This window comes from Bison bison, unplaced genomic scaffold (assembly GCF_000754665.1).
Source record: "Bison bison bison isolate TAMUID 2011002044 unplaced genomic scaffold, Bison_UMD1.0 scf7180017864389, whole genome shotgun sequence".
Classification (NCBI taxonomy): Eukaryota; Metazoa; Chordata; class Mammalia; order Artiodactyla; family Bovidae; genus Bison; species Bison bison.
The window spans coordinates 7,466,999-7,482,219 of NW_011494961.1; the positions used below are offsets into that span (position 1 = coordinate 7,466,999).

Here is a 15,221-nt window from a genome sequence, read left to right on the forward strand (position 1 = left end):
TCGACTTCCTGAGGGAGTGGGTTGGGAGTCCATTTCTACCAATCTCATTTATAAGCTCCATGGCTGGGGTTCTGGTTTGTATCTGTGTATCTCTAGGGCTTATTGTAGAGTTCTCTACAGAAAGTTAGCTATAAAAGTTCATAATGATCATAATGAAGATCTGTCAACTTGATTTGGTTGAGAACTTTTTTTGTGGTTTATCTCTACATACACTAATTATCCTTATCCCTATGCTTTTTAAACATTTTCTCTGAGGATTTTCGGGGCCAAAGCATATTAAAGTTAATACAAATCTTAGAGGTCAAGTGGTTCAGGGGTTTTCCAGCATTTCTCAAAGAGCCTGAAACTTTAGAAAAAAATGAAATCTTATGAGGAAATCCAGTATATAAAGTTGTATATAATGTTAGCCACACACACAGTGATTAACCTTGGAGGTCAGAGGAGACAGAGGCCAAAACCTTATTTGATCTTTTTTTCCATTGCTCACCTCACTCCCCCATAGTGGCCCCTGAAGAACTCCAGAGAAGTTTAGAAATCCTTTGGTTACTGTTAATAGTTTACTCAAAGTCCAAGCCCCAGTGTGATCCCAGCTCCTGTGTTTAGACACACCATGTGTTTGTCGATACATAAACCCTCTCCAAAATTCTGTAACTAGAAACTTTACAAGGAAGGATGGAAACAAAACTGTATATTAAAAGGAATGGAATCCAGAAAGGACTATTAATAAAATATTGTCCTGTAATAGTTTTAGTAGTCTAGCAAAGGAGATGTAATAATAGAATTAGCGCTGGAAAGCTGTCAAAGTGCATTGTGTAACTGAGCGTAGGACTGTGTCAGGAAATCATCTCATCCCTTTTCTTAAAGTCGCTTATTTTTTAAGCTTCCAAGTCGCAGTATTGTTGTTTTTCTATGCCAGTTTTGTGTGTGTGCGTTTTCATATTTTTCCCTATGTATTTTTACTTATTCTGTAATTTTGGATATGTCTATGAAGCTTCCTCACCAAGTTAGAACAATCCATTGCCTATTTTATATATGTATTTAAAGCAATTGATTTTCTAAACTAATAGTGAATACTTGGTTTGCAAAGTAGTATACAAAAGATGGTGATGGACAGGGAGGCCTGGCGTGCTGTGATTCATGGGGTCGCAAAGAGTCGGACACGACTGAGCGACTGAACTGAACTGATAAAAAAGATAACTATCCCCAAATTATATTATTTATAGAAAATTTATATTGTGGAAAAGTTGTCATTAAAGATACTTGTAAGATCTTTGAGACTGTCTTTTTGATCTGATTCTTATTGTGTTAAACTGATGTTTATGTATTAAAATTTAGATTGACAGGGTAATGTGAATATGTGAATTGCACATCTGTGTTTAAATAATAATAGGAATTAAAAACATTGTAGCCAACACTGAAGGGATATGTGTAATACTTTTCAGGAAGAAAGTGTAAATCTAGGTACAAGCATTCTGTAGCAAATACTGCAAAAATAAGTTTGAAAGACTGAACTCTTCCTCCCATTGAAATGAACATGCAGTATCATCTGCGGTGCTGTTAGCTGTACTGAGTAGCTAGTCGTGGACAGTAGTTTGGTCAAGTGCAACACCTTGAGTGTCTTACTGGGCAGATAACAGAATGACAACTGTACATGTTACTGAACTTTGGTGAGCAGTTTATTTTCTCCTTAATACCCTATGGGCTTTCAGGAAGTCTGGAAGAGAAAAATGACTTTTCTTTTTTAAATGACTTTGTAGTTACTTTGCCTTTTGAGAGAAGACAGAGCAGCAAAGATAGGCTGACCTGGTACTAATGACTGGAAAGACCATTTATGCCAGCCAAAGCTACCATGAGCTGTAAAAAGTCTAATCAAACTGTATTCCCTGAATTTACTGTCAAAATGGTAGAGACATACTGACAACCTCCCAGGTGTTTAAGCAGTGAGCTTGACAGCGTGGCTTAGTATTACTATACATGTTATGCATCTGAAAGTTTTTAATAAAAGAACTCTAGCATGGAGAAATTACACACGTAAAGGAGCGAGGGCCTTTATGTTCTTGTATAGTTTCCTTCTGTGCATAGTTATTTAATGTTCTAGATTTCCACTATTTCTGAGGATACAGTCCTGAATATTGCTTTGGTTCTGCAATCAAGTTCTGTGTAAGGAATGCTATGTGTTGGTAGTAAAAATTTATGTTATTAATGCCAGTTTTAGAATGCTAAAAAGTTAATTTTAGAAAAACTTAAAAAATTTTAAATCTATTTATGGCTGTGCTGGGTCTTTGTTGCTGCATTGGCTTTTCTCTAGTTTTGGTGGGCGGGGATTACTCTCTACTTGTGGTGAATGGGCTTCTCATCGCAGTGGCTTCTTTTGCTGTGGAGCAGAGGCTCAATAGTTGTGGCATACGGGTTTAGTTGCCCCATAGAGTGTGGGATCTTCACAGATTAGGGATCAAATTCGTGTCTCCTGAATTGGCAGGCAGATTCTTTACCACTAAGCTACCAGGGAAGCCCCCAAAAGTTAAGGCAGGAAGTATCCTTGAGTTGAGACGTCTGAGGTATACTTTCTGGTTTTTGAAGTCTCCATTTTTGTTTAACTGTAATGCTATACCACTAGCATTTTGAATGTTCACACTGCTTTTGCAGTTATAGGATGTGGTGAGATTAATAATGTTCATTGAACTCCTAAAAACCAAGAATGAACGCAGCAAACACACCCAGAGACACGTGATTCTCTATCAGGCTATATCCATGAACAAGCATTGCCCTAAAGTGAGCTGTTGTTGGCAAATAGAATGGACAAGGTTATCTTTGGGGTGGAGCCATGTATATGTGAAACTGCAAAAATAGAGGATCTTCTATGTTGTCAAATAAAAGCTCCCGTTCTAGTCAAACCTCTCTCCTCTCCATCCTCTCTTCTTCTCTAGCATGAATATAACTCTATTTTGCCTCTATTCTATAGATGACACTTTACCTGGCTTATAGTCTGCCTCTAAATTGACCATTCAGAAGCTTTGTTATCCTTAGGTCCCCAAACCTCTAGGCGTTTCCTGGGCAATATTATACTTGTGATTAAATCCAGCAACATAACTGAGAAAACATCAATGGCAAATGTCAGTATTCTATCAAATTTCAGAAAGTAACTGCTTCCCCAAAATTACTGTTAAAAGATAAATTTCCAAAAAAGGTAAAATCAATAAACATGTGTTAAGGATTTTACTTGAATCAATAAAGAAGTAACTGGTAAGATGTGATAACCAGTTCAAAGTAGAATTTAAAGACAGATACATTTATAGATCTAGAATATTGAAACTAATATATAAATGGAGGGAGAACTGGACTTTTTCCTCAGTAAGGGAGATAAATCAGTATCAGTTGCATGCAGAATTTGCATGTCTATAGACAACAGTTAATTTTTTTAATGCACTAAGTTTTTTAAATTGGAGTTTAGTTGTTTTACAGTGTGGTGTTAGTTTCTGCTGCACAGCTAAGTGAATCAGTCATATGTATACATAAATTCCCCTCTTTTTTGGGTTTCCTTTCCATTTAGCACAGAGCATTGAGTAGAATCCCAAGATGCACAGTAGGTTCTCATTAATTATTTATTTCATACATAGTAGTGTATATGTCAATCCTAATCTTCCATCTTACCCACCCCTCCTTCCCTTCCTTCAGTTCAGTTCAGTCAGTCGCTCAGTCGTGTCCGACTCTTTGCGACCCCATGAATTGCAGCACGCCAGGCCTTCCTGTCCATCACCAACTCCCAGAGTTCACTCAGACTCATGTCCATTGAGTCAGTGATGCCATCCAGCCATCTCATCCTCTGTCGTCCCCTTCTCCTCCTGCCCCCAATCCCTCCCAGCATCAGAGTCTTTTCCAATGAGTCACCTCTTCTCATGAGGTGGCCAAAGTACTGGAGTTTCAGCTTCAGCATCATTCCTTCCAAAGAAATCCCAAGGCTGATCTCCTTCAGAATGGACTGGTTGGATCTCCTTCCTTAGTGTCCGTTTATTTGTTCTCTGTGTCTGTGCCTCTGTACATCTGTACCATTTTTCTAGATTCCACATATATGCTTTAATATATGATATCTGTTTTTCTTTTTCTGAATTTACTTTACTCCGTATGACAGTCTCTAGGTTCACCCATGTGTCTAATTATGTGAGTTTGTTATTAGTTATCTACAACTTACAGCATTTTACAATAGCTTCCAAAGAATCGGATAAGTGGGACAGGTGTGCTCTAGATTATGCAGAAAACTAGATTACTAGTTTTCTGTTGGAGCATATGTTTTCCTCCATGTTACATGAGAGCAACTTCACAGGAAAAAATTCTTTTAGGTTAAAAAAAAAATGGTTTTTTACACTTCAGTGTAGTAATGGTTGTTTATTTTCTGTCTTTATCCTTGTTCTTATCTTATGGGTTGTGTGGTACTCAGTTTTCTTATTGTTGCTAAAATTATGTAAAGAACAGTTCCTTTCAGTTTGACTTTAAATGCTTCATTTACTAGACCCTTGGTGGCAGTGTTGATTGCTATGCCTGTATTACTAGTATCCTGGACATAAGTGGCCTTTAAAATGGTAACGCTGAAAATTTGTTTAAGGGAGAAACCACTTTGGAAGACTCAGCGTCCTGTGTTTGGGTATCAGTGAGTAGTTCTTCTAATGTAAAAGGAGGAATTGCTGACCTTGCTCTTGTGTTTTGGGATATGATGCCCAGGCATTATTTCTACAGAGACCACATTTGCTTGGTGTGAGCATGTGGCTGGCTCTGGGGTTCTGTGCTGCTATTTTGGACGTCCTGGCTTTGACTTCAGTTATCTTATTTACTAGTTTGGCTTTTCACTGGGCACTCCAACCAATTCCCTTCATATTCATTCATGTGTTTCCAGTTCAGATAGTTGTCTTTAGTCCATACTGGGCTTCCTTGGTGGCTCAGATGGTATAAGAATCTGCCTGCAATGCAAGAGACCTGGGTTCGATCCCTGGGTTGGGAAGATCCCCTGGAGTAAGAAATGACAGTATTCTTGCCTGGGAAATTCCATGGGCAGAGGAACCTGGTGGGCAACAGTCCATGAGGTCGCCAAGAGTCAGATATGACTGAGAGACTAACACTTTCACTTTCTGAGATTTATTTCCTGTTCTTGGCCAGTTACTTCTCCTGTTGTCTCTGTTTTGTTTGATCTTCCTTCCTTCTCCTGATACCTATGGACACTGTTCACTTACCATTTCAAAGAGCTCAGCCCTCAGCTGCCCAGGGGTATAGACACTCTTCTCTGCTCCAGCCTGTTTCAGTTGCTTCTACCTTTTGACTAAGCCCTCTGAACTTTTGGCAGAAGAAGGACTGAAGCTATATAATGGCCCTCCCATATGTTCTTGGAAGAAAGTGTGTTAGAATAGGGGCTGGGTGGGTGGTGACACATTGAACTACATGGTGATTGGCCAGCTTTTTTGGTAGGGAAATATTTACCTTCTTCAGAAGCAGTTTATGTTCTGAGAGTCTCCTATTACTAGATGGAGGAGTGAGTTAATTATAAATATTAAATATTCTGTATATTAGTATGTAAAATTTCTATTTTATAGGTAGTAACTGACCTCTGGTATTACCTAACTCCAACCATCTCTGACAAAGACTAAGGGATCGTGTGTACAGTAGTCTTTAAATGTCTTTTTATTCAACTAATAAAATATATATTGCCATTTACTATGAATGACACCCTGTGCCATATGCCTTACTATTTAAAGAAATAAGTAGGCTGCTGAACTCTTACAAAGGAACAGTGGTGTTGAAACGGCAGACTGGACTACAAGGGAAGTAAAAGCTAGAAAAATATAGCCTGTAGCCAACTGTATCTAATTTTAATGGGTTTAAAACTACAATGATAATTGGTATTTGAACTCATAATTCTAGTTCATTTACTTTTCATGAATTCAAAAATAGCAACATGTTATTAAAGAAGTTACTTGGATTTTTTTAAAAACTTTTTCTAGAAAATGGAAAAGTTCTCTAATGAATGTTGTGATACTTTGTAGAAATGCTGGCTACATGCCAATTAGGTGATTTTTCTCAAAATAAATTATCTCTGTGAGTTAGTTGTGAGGTCAAGTGTAATGTTTTTAACCCTTCGGCAGGTTGCTTTCCATTGGCAGTTATTTTTACGGAGACTTGCAGGCTTTCGTAAAAGTCAGTTCAGATTCTATGGCCATGTTTTCTAGTGAGGACAGAATCTCTGGGACTTGGCTAGACTCTTGGCTTTTAAAGAACAGAGTCCATTCAGGTGGCCTTAAGGAAACAGGAGTGCAGGGATTCTGAGCTTTGTCACTGTTTACACTGTGGGCTGGATAATTCTTTGTTGTGGGCTGGTCTTGTGCACTGTGGAATGTTTAGCCACATCCCTGGGCTAGCATCCTCACTGGATGCTAGTTGCACTCCCTTTCTAGAATACACAAAATGGTTCAACATTGCCAGATGTTCCCCAGGGGTCGAAATCACTGCCAATGATTGCAGGATGCGATTGTGTGCTCAGACGTGTCCGATTCTGTGCAACTCCATGGACTGTAGCCCGCCAGGCTCCTCTGTTCATGGGATTCTCCAGGCAAGACTACTGGAGTGGGTTGGTTTTTCCTCCTCCAGGGGATCTTCCTGACCCAGGGATCAAACCCGCAGCTCCTGCGACTCATGCGTTGCAGGCGGATTCTTTACCACTGAGCCATCTGGATACCCAGTGAGTAAGGAAGGCAGGAATATCAGCTCCACAGCAGGCTCCTCTAGAAGAATAGGAGATGGAAGGTGATCAGAACACTCAGGACGTATTAACAGTATCATCCCCTCATCTGGAGGCGGCCAGTGTAGGACCCTCTGAGCTTTAAGCATTCTATCTCTGCTTCTACTGCTTTTGTCAAGGTTGCTCTCTTCTCTCCTCCTTGTGGTAAAAGAGAGAAAGTATTGCCCCAGGTCGACCTCCTTCTCTGTGTTTGATTATAGCATTGTTATTATTATTAAAATCATACATACATATGACACAACAACAAACAAACATTTGTATGGCACACAATGCCTCCCCCAGAGGAGTCTGCTGTTACTAGTTTGTTGTGTATCTTCCCAATACAAACTGATTTACATCATTCTTTTTCAAGGCTATAGAGTAATCTGTTGTATAGACATACCACAATGTATACAATAAGAAGACATATCACTTAAAAAAGTTTAGACATTGCTTCCTAGTTCTTTTCCTATTTCCTGAAGGAAGATTGCTTTGATTTGTACTTTTATTCTACACAGCCTGATGCTGTACATGTGGCAGCTTAATAAATACTCATGGATGAAAGGTATTCAGTTCAGTTCAGTCACTCAGTCGTGTCTGAGTCTTTGCGACCCCATGAACCGCAGCACACCAGGCCTCCCTGTCCATCACCACCTCCTGGAGTCCACCCAAACTCATGTCCATTGAGTCAGTGATGCCATCCAGCCATCTCATCCTCTGTCGTCCCCTTCTCCTCCTGCCTTCAATCTTTCCCAGCATCAGGGTCTTTTCAAATGAATCAGCTCTTCGCGTCAGGTGGCCAAAGTATTGGAGTTTCAGCTTCAACATCAGTCCTTCCAGTGAACACCCAGGACTGATCTCCTTTAGGATGGACTGGTTGGATCTCCTTGCAGTCCAAGGGACTCTCAAGAGTCTTCTCTAACACCACAGTTCAAAAGCATCAATTCTTCTGTGCTCAGCTTTCTTTATAGTCCAACTCTCACAACCATACGTGACTACTGGAAAAACCATAGCCTTGACTAGATGGACCTTTGTTGGCAAAGTAATGTCTCTGCTTTTTAATATGCTTTCTAGGTTGGTCATAACTTTCCTTCCAAAGAGTAAGCATCTTTTAATTTCATGGCTGCAGTCACAATCTGCAGTGATTTTGGAGCCCCCCAAAATAAAATCTGACACTGTTTCCACTGTTTTCCCATCTATTTGCCACGAAGTGAATGTTGAGCTTTAAGCCAACTTTTTCACTCTCCTCTTTCACTTTCATCAAGAGGCTCTTTAGTTCTTCACTTTCTGCCATAAGGGTGGTGTCATCTGCATATCTGAGGTTATTGATATTTCTCCCGACAATCTTGATTCCAGCTTGTGTTTCTTCCAGTCCAGCGTTTCTCATGATGTACTCTGCATATAAATTAAATAAGCAGGGTGACAATATACAGCCTTGATGTACTCCTTTTCCTATTTGGAACCAGTCTGTTGTTCCATGTCCAGTTCGAACTGTTGCTTTCTGACCTGCATACAGGTTTCTCAAGAGGCAGGTCAGGTGGTCTGGTATTCCCATCTCTTTCAGAATTTTCCACAGTTTATTGTGATCCATGCAGTCAAAGGCTTTGGCATAGTCAATAAAGCAGAAATAAATGTTTTTCTGGAACTCTCTTGCTTTTCAGTGATCCAGCGGCAATTGTTGGCAATTTGATCTCTGGTTTCTCTGCCTTTTCTAAAACCAGCTTGAACATCTGGAAGTTCATGGTTCACGTATTGCTGAAGCCTGGCTTGGAGAAATTTGAACATTAATTTACTAGCATGTGAAATGAGTGCAATTGTGCAGTAGTTTGAGCATTCTTTGGCATTGCCTTTCTTTGGGATTAGAATGAAAACTGACCTTTTCCAGTCCTGTGGCCACTGCTGAGTTTTCCAGTGATATGCTGATGACAAATATTTAACAACTGCTCTAAAAAAAGAAGCCCCAAGTTATAGCATCTGTAGATTTCCAAGATGTGAATATCCCACCAGAGTCACTTGAAAGCTAAGAAAGTGACATTAGGAAGCGTTAAGTTTGGGTGTTGACTAGTTTTGTTTTTCATATAATTTATCTCATTGTAAGGTTATATAGTTTAAATTTTAATAATGACTGTTTTAACAATAAACTTCCTAAATCCTGAAAAGTGAAAATTGGATTTCCCGAGTCAGTATCCAGTACCCATTGGCACGGGTATCCCTGATTCCATATAGAATGTATTATGTGGTTCTTGATAATGTCTCCAAACGGTAATGCTGTTTTTGATAGTATTTTAGAATCTCAGTGTTGTGAAGATCTTTAAAGGCTATCCAGACTTAACATTGTACCTGATACTTGAATTCCCTCAGTGACATTTTGACTAAATGATCATAACTCATTATTATTTCTTGAATAGACCATTCAGTCTTTGGACCAGTTTATTACAAAGCTTCTTCTGTTTGTTAGGTTAAAATTCATCTTTTGGGCATTCACCATTTGATTCTGTATACCATCCCGCCCTGCATCATAAAAAAGAATTCAAATACCTCTGTCTTGTGACAACTCATCAAATATGTGAAATCATCTATTCTAATTTCTTATTGAGAGTTTTGTTCTAAAATGCCATTGACTTATTGAGACATTTCAGGGTGTCTGCTTCTTCCTTAAAATGTTGCACATTGATTTGAATAAAGCCTCAGATGCCTGGTGGTCATCTGTGAGGAGGAAAGAGAAGAAAACTTCCCTAGTTTTATATACTCTACTGTAAATGCAGCCTAATATGACAGTACTTTTCTTTCTGGTTCCATAATTCTATTAACTGACACTGAGTTTAATATTGATGAAAACCCCTAAGTATTTTTCACATATGCTTCTGTTAAGGCCTGTCTTTCTCACTCTTGATTTTGCAGTTTTGGTTTTTTGGGGAGTGGGGAGGCAAATCAAGACTTTCTATTGTATTCACTAGATTTTCATCTATTTTTATAGACCCAAATCCCAGCCTTTCAGGACTTGCTGGGATTGTGATTCTTTCAATACATTTCCAACTTTTCTTGGCTTCATATGATCTGGAAATTTGATGAACTGACCAACATGGTTTTCTTCTGATTCTGTGATGAAATGCCCAAGCTTAAGAGAGCTCAGGAGAGAACCAAATGGCTTTCTAGTAGTCTTTCCCTTTTGCTTACCATTCATCTATTTATGAGCAGCTTAGGAATTGTCTTTATAACAATGATCCATGTACTCTTGTCTTTTGTTTATCTCAGTGTGTCCAGCTGTGTTCCCTAGAACACCATTTCTTCTTCATGTTAGCAAACAAGTTTCAAGACAAGTTAGAGATGCACTGAGTAAGCAGATTTATTTACTGTAGGATATGTGTATTGTGATCTCCAAAATGGGGAATATAATGTATCATGTTTTAAACATTTATGGTCATGAAACACTTTTCTGTTTAGATAAAATTATATGTCTAAGAGCCACCTGTTCATGGGTGGATAAATGCTTTCATTAAACTAGCGTGTTCTGTCTTCAGATTGGAGTGTGAGAGCCACCTAACAGCATTCAGATAACTTAAAACATTCTTCTTTCCAAGTATAGCCCTGGTGGCCCAGGTAGGTCTCCTGCCTGCAATGCAGGAGACCTGGGTTCAGTCCCTGCAGTTGGGAAGATGCCCTGGAGGAGGGCATGGCAACCCACTCCAGTGTTCTTGCCTAGAGAATCCCATGGATTGAGGAGCCTGGCGGGCTTCAGTCCATGGGGTTGCAAAGAGTTGGACACGACTGAGCAACTTACTGATCTACTACATAGTATTTATGGGTTACAGGTGTACAGTATAGTGAGTCACAATTTTTAAAATTATAGTCCATTTGTGGTGGTTATAAAATATTGGCTATATTCTCCATGTTGTATAATATATTCTTGTAGCTTATTTTACACCTAGTAATTTGTATCTCTTATTCCCTTACCTTTATGTTGCTCCCTTTCCCCATTAACAATTTTTCTCTTTTTATGCCTTTTGATTATTTTTAAGTTATAAAAAATAACTTCACAGTGAATAATCTTATATCTTTATGCCTTTGTGTGGATTGCCTATATTACCTATAAGTAGAATCGGTAATTCAAATATTATGAATGTTTCTACATCCCATAATGCATATGAATTACATAGAAAGTGAATAAAAGTGTTGCTCTCTTGGTGCCCTCTCTAGCATGGTAGGGAACTCTTGAAGTGGGGTGGTAATACAACCATAGTAAAAGGAATTAGGAAATGGTATTTTAAAATATTTAAAAATTCTTCTTGATTCTATTCTTAAGTGAAATCTCCTCATAATTCCTTCCAAAGTCTGTTCATTTTTTCACCCTTTAGCTTAAGTTTAGTTTTTGTGCTATAAATGGGAAAATACTGTAGTTTTGTAAGTACAAAAGAGTGAGTGCATGCTAAGTCACTTCGGTCATCTCTGATTCAGCAATCCTATGGACTGTAGCCTGCCAGGCTCCTCTGTCCATCGGATTCTCCAGGCATGAATACTGGAGTGGGTTGCCATCACCTCCTCTAGGGGATCTTCCCCACCCAGGGATCGAACCCATGTCTCTTATGTCTCCTGCATTGGCAGGCGAGTTCTTTACCACTGAGCCACCAGGGAAGCCAGTAATCTGATTATAATAATCATTTCTGAAGCACTTGACTGTTCTTGAAGTTTTGTCCTGAGGCTTTGCAGAAACTTTGATTTCTGTTGCTTTTATTCATTGGAAAGATGGATTTAAAATGCAGCCAGAAGCCTATCAACATTCTACTGTATTTTTGAATATTTGAAGAATTGCTTAGTATGAACTTTATTCTTCATATAAAAACAGGATTTCATGGAGAGGTGAACTAGTTTCAAAAATATATTTGAAGCAAAAACATAATTTAACAGTGTGACTCATCAGTTTCCCATTAGGTTGGTTTTCTGTTGCCTGTAAGATGGCATATTGACATGTTCTGGAAACTCAGTGAGAATACATGATTATATTAATGGAATTGCATTTGACTGTAACTTAGAAAGAACGGTCCCTGTTCTAGAGGTTTTCAGAGAAGAGAAGTGTTTTTAAGGAAGAAAGTTACTAGAGTGACTAGGAAATGGGCTTATATTACTACAAAATTGAGCTATAGTCTTAAAACAAAACACCTTCTATTAATCTCTTTATTTTAGTTGTTTTTGTTTAGTCCCTAAATTGTTTCCAACTCTTTTGCGATCCCATGGACTGTAGCCCACCAGGCTCCTCTGTCCATGGGATTTTCCAAACAAGAATACTGGAGTGGGTTGCCATTTCCTTCTCCAGAGGATCTTCGCACCCCTGGGATCTAACCCATGTCTCCTGAGTCTCTAACACTGGCAGGCGGATTCTTTACCACTGAGCCACCAGGGAAGCCCCTTTACTTTAGTGTCGTTCCTTATTAACTAGCTGGGCATAATCTGTTAATCCAGTATTTGGGGGGAAAACAGATTAATAACCATTAAGAACTTGGAAGTGGCCTTTCCCATTGAAAGCTATTGTACTTCATGCATATAAAAATATGCTTTGAGTAGATTATTAGTTGTGACCATTACGGGACCAAGTTGCCCCTTTAGGGCACAGTCAGCTCAGATCCATGCGCCTTCCAGAGTGGACACTCAGGCCAATTAAACATTCCAAAGGTGGCTTGAGATATGGAGTGCTAGTCCGTCCTTGCAAAGTTAGAATTTCTACTGTTTGATTAAAAAGCAATCTAAAAATGTCAAAATAACTGTTCTTCCCACACCTCCAACTTTAAAAAATACCTCATTTATTTGGAACCTAGGTTTTCTTTCCTGTTTTTGGAAAAGAGAAAAATTCTAAAAATATAGCAAGCTGATGTCAGGGATTTGTTCAAGACAGCAATTTTCAGGTCGTGACATAAAGTCAATTCATAGCAATCTCATAATCTATAGTTGCTGGGTTTCATTCTTAATCACAAAAGAAAAATTAAACAATGTCTTAAAAAGTCGTAGGTTTTTTCAGTAGGTCTTTCTACTAGTGTTTGGTGTAAGAGGTCTTCTGACTCTGATTATTGAGATTTTTAGTAAAGCCAACACAGAACAAATGAAGAAAATAACCGACACTAGCCTTGACATCAACATGCGCTTCAATCATGGTCTGCCGGTTTTTTTTGATCATAGAGTACATTTTTTATAAGTAAGATCCATACCACAGAAGTTAGTCATGCAGTTTTTTTCCTCTGAACATCCTCAGTAATTCTCTTGGATTTTCTGAATGCAATTATCATCCTGCAGATCAGCAAGGCTTGTTTCAAAAACATGACCCTTGAGGCCATCAGGTCAATTTTGGTTTCTTGAGTTCTTGTGACTAGTGTTTTCCATAGTTCTCATAGCTCGTGCTTTCATGTCTTACCAATCTTTTTTAGAAAATAGATCAACCATTTTCTTCTTGGCTCCGTTTTTTCTGCCTTCCGTAAGGCTTTTGTTCTTGCCAGCCGCCATGGTGCTGCTCGCAGAGCCAAAAGGGTGTGTTTCCTTTAAAATTGATAAGATTCAGGTTAAGCATTTTTGGCAAGAATATTTTATAGGCAATATTGTCTCATTCTTTGTTGCTTTAACAGCTAAATACAATTCCACTGAATGGATGTATAATTGAAACAAGACTGTCAATGGATAAACATTTGGGTTGTTTTTCACCTTAAAATATCTTTAAGTAGAGTAATGCACTTTGGTAAAGAGAGGAGAATACTTAAAATTTGCTCATATTTTCATCTTCTTTGTTCAGGCCTGTTGAAGTGTTTAATATCTGTGTGTTTTCTTCGGTCCTAAAGCAGACCCAGAGAGTGAGCATTCACTTGTGTGAAAGACAACAGTTTAAGGTCAATGAAAATGTTTGAATCTCAGTGTGATTATTTAGGCTGTTAAAAGGATCATCACCAAAGAAGAAAGTGTTTTTGCATTGGCTCTGTTCTGAAGGCTTCTGTGAGAATATGCTTGCTCTGAAGCAGGGGGGTGTAGGTCAGTTTGTGGAAGACCTCTATGAAAAGTAGCTTCTTCATAAGATGATGTAGACCCTTTGCTAGCTGCTAGACCCTGGCACATCTTTCAGTACCCTTAGAATCATTAGATTGGGATTTCTTTATTAGATCTGACTAAGGGGCTTCCTTGGTGGCTCAGAGGTTAAAGTGTCTGCCTGGAAAGCAGGAGACCCAGGTTCAATCCCTGGGTTGGGAAGATTCCCTGGAGAAGGAAATGGCAACCCACTCCAGTACTCTAGCCTGGAGAATCCCATGGAGGGAGGAGCCTGGTAGGCTACAGTACACAGACTCGCAAAGAGTTGGACACGACTGAGCAACTTCATGACACAACAGTGATTCATGTTTGAACCCTTAATTGTAGGATTTTTTTTCATAAGTGGTCTGTTTTTTAGAAAACATATTTTTTAAAAATATCTTTTATATTAGATTATTTGCTTTTATACACTTTTTTTAACTTTTCAAGAACTCATAGTTTGCTTTTAATTATGAGAGAGGTATATATATATATATATATATTTTAAAAAATCACAAAATTACCTTCTTAATGGATAAACACTAAATCAGTTGCATTCCTTGGTCCTTGACTATGAAAATCTCATAACTACAGTTTAAAAAGATTTTAAACTTAAACATTAAACCAGTTGTAACAAATTGGAGGATTAGTTTACTTTCTTAAAAAAAATCATTTGTTGAGAGTTCTTCAAGGGAGGTGAACCCCTTGTCCAAGTCACCAAATTCTTCATGAACAGAATTGAAACTGAAAGGTAGTCCTTGGGGGAAATATTCTTATTTTAACTACCTCATTAAGAGAAGGCTGTTTCTCATAATTAGCCAGACCTAAGGACTCAGTATAGCATATTGTAAATTTTCATAAGAAATGCATTTCTTATATGTATGATAGTATATTTAGTTCTTTAGAATTCTGTAAGAACTGATAAATGGCCATTCAGTTCTATAAAATAGCTTTCATAGGAAGAACATAAAAAACATTTCTCAAGAAACTATAGGACTAAATTTAAAAAAATATATAGTTTAAGGCATCTAGCCTTTTTCTTTGATGAAGCTGCCAAATATTTATTTCAGTATACCATTTAAAAATATACCAGAAGGACAAACACCAATACAGTATACTAACGCATATATATGGAATTTAGAAAGATGGTAACGATAACCCTGTATACGAGACAGCAAAAGAGACACTGATGTATAGAACAGGCTTATGGACTCTGTGGGAGAGGGAGAGGGTGGTAAGATTTGGGAGAATGGCATTGAAACATGTGAAATGTCATGTATGAAACGAGATGCCAGTCCAGGTTCAATGAACGATGCTGGATGCTTGGGACTGGTGCACTGGGACGACCCAGAGGGATGGTATGGGGAGGGAGGAGGGAGGAGGGTTCAGGATGGATTTTCTTTTAAAAATTTAAAATAAATAA

At 38.4% G+C, this 15,221-nt stretch overlaps 1 protein-coding gene, 1 non-coding gene and 1 pseudogene across 2 annotated transcripts in view; 2 read left to right on the forward strand and 1 right to left on the reverse strand.

The window, feature by feature from the left end:
• The window catches only part of COL25A1 (collagen, type XXV, alpha 1), a 494,338-nt gene that overhangs the window by 11,795 nt on the left and 467,322 nt on the right, over positions 1-15,221 (forward strand). The gene's annotated exons all lie outside the window — the stretch shown is intronic.
• Positions 12,783-13,249, reverse strand: LOC105002084 (annotated as a pseudogene).
• Positions 13,910-13,981, forward strand: TRNAS-GGA. Its single transcript has one exon. It is a non-coding gene; the product is annotated as a tRNA-Ser (tRNA).